This window comes from Mus caroli, chromosome 5 (genome assembly GCF_900094665.2).
Source record: "Mus caroli chromosome 5, CAROLI_EIJ_v1.1, whole genome shotgun sequence".
NCBI lineage: Eukaryota > Metazoa > Chordata > Mammalia > Rodentia > Muridae > Mus > Mus caroli.
In genome coordinates this window covers 90,717,201-90,721,234 of record NC_034574.1, presented here as the reverse complement: position 1 = coordinate 90,721,234, position 4,034 = coordinate 90,717,201, and positions in this window count along the sequence as shown.

Below are 4,034 nucleotides of genomic sequence, written 5' to 3'. Positions count from 1 at the left end.
CCTCACTCACTCCTCACATTCTCCCCTCACTCACTCCTCACATTCTCCCCTCACTCACTCCTCACATTCTCCCCTCACTCACTCCTCACATTCTCTCCTCACTCACTCCTCACATTCTCTCCTCACTCACTCCTCACATGCTCTTCTCACTCACTCCTCACATTCTCTCCTCACTCACTCCTCACATGCTCTTCTCATGCTCTCCAAATTTGCTCCCTCACTTCCTCTTCACATGCTCACTACTAGCTCGCTATATTCTCTTACCTTTATCTTGCCCCAGTCTCTTATTGATACTCCAAAGCAGGTAAAAAAAAAAAAAAAGACATTGTATAATCATTGCCAAATCAAACTGAAAAGAATAACCATGTCCCACAAAGAATCAAGAATTACAGTTGTTCCTCAATATTTCAAGCTTCCCTATTCCCAGGCCTATAACCAAAATAATAATAATTGCAAACTTATCATTATTTAAACTTTAACTTATTATACTTCAGATCCCAGAGCTCCAAGGTCAGCTACTTGCATTTTCTTGAAGCTCTAATGATAAACGACACGGGTTAAGCTGCCAGGCAGTGGACAGAAAGAATCAAGTTAACCCATAACTCAATAGTTCAGCTAGCTTTCTGCCTCTGCACATTGCACACGATGACTCTCCTAAGACTCCCAGTGTTTTGACTTAATTTTACTAATATGAGATTTTAAATGTTCTATACTTACTTACCCAGGAACTACTCTCAAATGTTGTGCAAAATCTATTTTATAACTTCAATAGATTTTTTTTTCTTTCTTGGGGTCCCAATGTTGGCTCTTTTTTATTTTCTAATAATTTCTTCAAACTTTCTTTGCAAGTCAAGCATTAATCTGGAACTACCATTGTTCAGCTATTGCATTGTTTTCAAGACAAGAACACACAACATGCACCTGGGCCATTAGGACTGTGCTGTGCTGTGCTGTGCTGTGCTGTGCTGTGCTGTGCTGTGCTGTGCTGTGCTGTGTTGTGCTGTGTTGTGCTGTGTTGTGCTGTGTTGTGCTGTGTTGTGCTGTGCTGTGCTGTGCCCCATGCCTCAATTTTTTAATTATGAATCCTTACATCAAGGAACATCTAGTTTCACAGAATTCACCAGAGCAGAAGGAGAAAGAAAAAAGTCAGATATAATAGAATAATTATGCACACCAAGCCCAACTGAAAAGCAGTCATGCACAAATGAAATCTATACAGCTGTTGTCCAGGGCTAAGGTTAGGAGAAATGGGAACAACTGTTTTTTAACAAAGAGCTGCCATGGGCTACTGAGATGTCTCCATCCCAGCCTATTGCAGGCAGTCCTTGTTATTGTATGGTGTCCCCAGAAAAATACTAATATAAAAAGATGTAATAAAAATCTATACTAATAAAACTTTATAGCCTCATTATTAAATATAAATGAACTAGGGAAAGAAAAATTTTGAATTGTAAATTAGAAAAAGAAATGAAAATTCTTTTTTTTAATATTTTTTTTATTACGTATTTTCCTCAATTACATTTCCAATGCTATCCCAAAAGTCCCCCATACCCTCCTCCCCCACTTCCCTACCCACCCATTCCCATTTTTTTGGCCCTGGCATTCCCCTGTACTGGGGCATATAAAGTTTGCGTGTTCAATGGGCCTCTCTTTCCAGTGATGGCCGACTAGGCCATCTTTTGATACATATGCAGCTAGAGTCAAGAGCTCCGGGGTACTGATTAGTTCAAATTATTAAAAACAAAAGCTGAAATTATATAAATTGAAACTAAGAAAAGAAGAAATAAATATTGAAATGTAGCTATGAAAAGACTACAATGTTATAACATGAGGAAAGGTAAAAGAACAAGTTTAAAAGGCTGTGATGAGAAAGATATAATTACAGTAGAAAGGTACATTTTTTTCTTTGAAACCAGCTCCCTCTATAGCTCTGGCTATTCTAAAACTCACTATGTAGAACAGGCTAGCCCCAAACTCACAGAAACCCTCCTACCTCTACCTCTGAGGTACTAGAATTAAAGACATGCACTAAATTTAAAATGTGAAAAATATTTTTAATGTTTGATTATCTATGACTTTGATTAAAACTTTTTGGGGGCGACCACCTAATCAAGGCAATCACTTGAGTCAAAGCTTTGCTATCCCAGTCTAGAATTCTGTCTTGGTCCTCCAGCCAGGTTAGTGGGTCTCGCCTAACATCACTTATCATCATTATTATACTTTACATTCCTAGTTCTATCTTCATACACTCACTCTGCTTCACTTTACATCTTGCAGAAAGTCTTGTTCTAATGAACCAGTTTCTTGCTGGCTGTCTCCTCAGCTTCCTCACCTATTCCTGGCGAGTTATATACATCTGTGATGGTTTGTTTTTACATTTTCTGGGTTCCTGACTTTGAATACTTATCCCCACTCTTTCACCAATCACTCTGCCCATGTGTGGCTGTATAATCTGCATGATACATCACTCACACATGCACACACACACACACACACACACACACACACACAAGGGAGAGGAGGCCTGTGTGTCACCTAATTCTATTCTACTTGCTTTACCATTTACCATTACCCTTGACTTCTTCAGCACCCTGTGTCCAATTATTCTAAAATCATTTTGTCTGACTTTAAAATTATACCCAGAAACACTGTCTTAGTTACTATCATCACTGATGAAGCCCGGAGCATCACTGCCCCATGTCATTTTGTTTTGCTTCTTTTTTCTTCTTTTACATTCATAGTCTGTTCTCAATTATCTTATGCAGAGAAATCTTTATAATTAAAAAAATTAACTCAAATCCCACAATTCTTTCACTCAAAACTTCTAATAGCTTAGCCTGCTGTGAAAATGTTTCACCTTTAGTTTGATTCTGTTAGGAACTGTACCAAGTCTGTTAGACAAATACGATTTCTACAGGAACGATAAGTAAATAAATATACAATTAATGTCAGAAGAATTATATGTTTAATAATTAAATCTTACTATGGAAGGAAATTTTTGGACCACAAAAGATTACAGCATATATTGTACACTTAAGTGTGATAATATAGGAGTACATTATGAGCTATAATATAAATGCTATTCAATTTATTCAATCTAACTTTTTATTAGCAGTTTTTAAAGAACAGACATTGCTTCAGAAGCTACAGCACAAAATAAAGTCTCTTAATAACTTAGCTTCATATTCTCATTTTGCAAACGATAAAGACATCCACCAAAGTTAAATAACTGGACCAAGGTTTTGTTTAAGTGAGCATGAACAATAGGACCGCAGATCAGACCTGGCGGCTCTGCCTGGTACAGTCCTCATTCTCCTCTCCTCTCTTCTCACCTCCTCTTCCCTCCCCTCTCCTCCTCCCCTCTCCTCCACAATACACAAAGAACATAGAGCCATATGAGCATTTGGTTCCTGATCTTTCTAGTGACAGGCCCTCCCCTCCCGCACCAATACAGAGAGTTTGATATATTGGATGGGACCTAAACAGCGTAAACAGAAAGTTACTAAAATTTAAAAATATAATTCCAGGATGTTTTCAATGCAGGTGAAAACAAATACATAGCCTAATGCCCGGCTCATATGAAGCATTTAATACGCTCCCTCTGTTGCTACATGTTTTCTCAGTTAATTATTATAGAGGACCTTTGGGCTGAGGTCCATTATTTCCCTCATTTTCCATTGAAAAAATTGACCCGGAGAGGTTAAATCATTTGACTAATGTCACAGCTAGCCAGCATAAAATCTAGGACCCAAATCCACATTTTTTGATGCTAAAATTACCCTTCTAACTCTCATGAATTGCAAACTGAAGCTAATTTAATAAAAAAATCATTATGACTTTGAGTCACTAAAAGCTATCCTTAGAAAAAAATTTTTCAAGAATAGGACACATGATATTGTTAATAATTAAGTCTGCTAAGTTTTGTCACACGGACTTTATTTATGGTTCTACTCTTTTTTTTTTTTTTTTTTTTTTTTTTTTTTTTTTTTTTTTTTTTTTTTTTTTCTCTGCATAAATTTACTAGGAAATCTTGT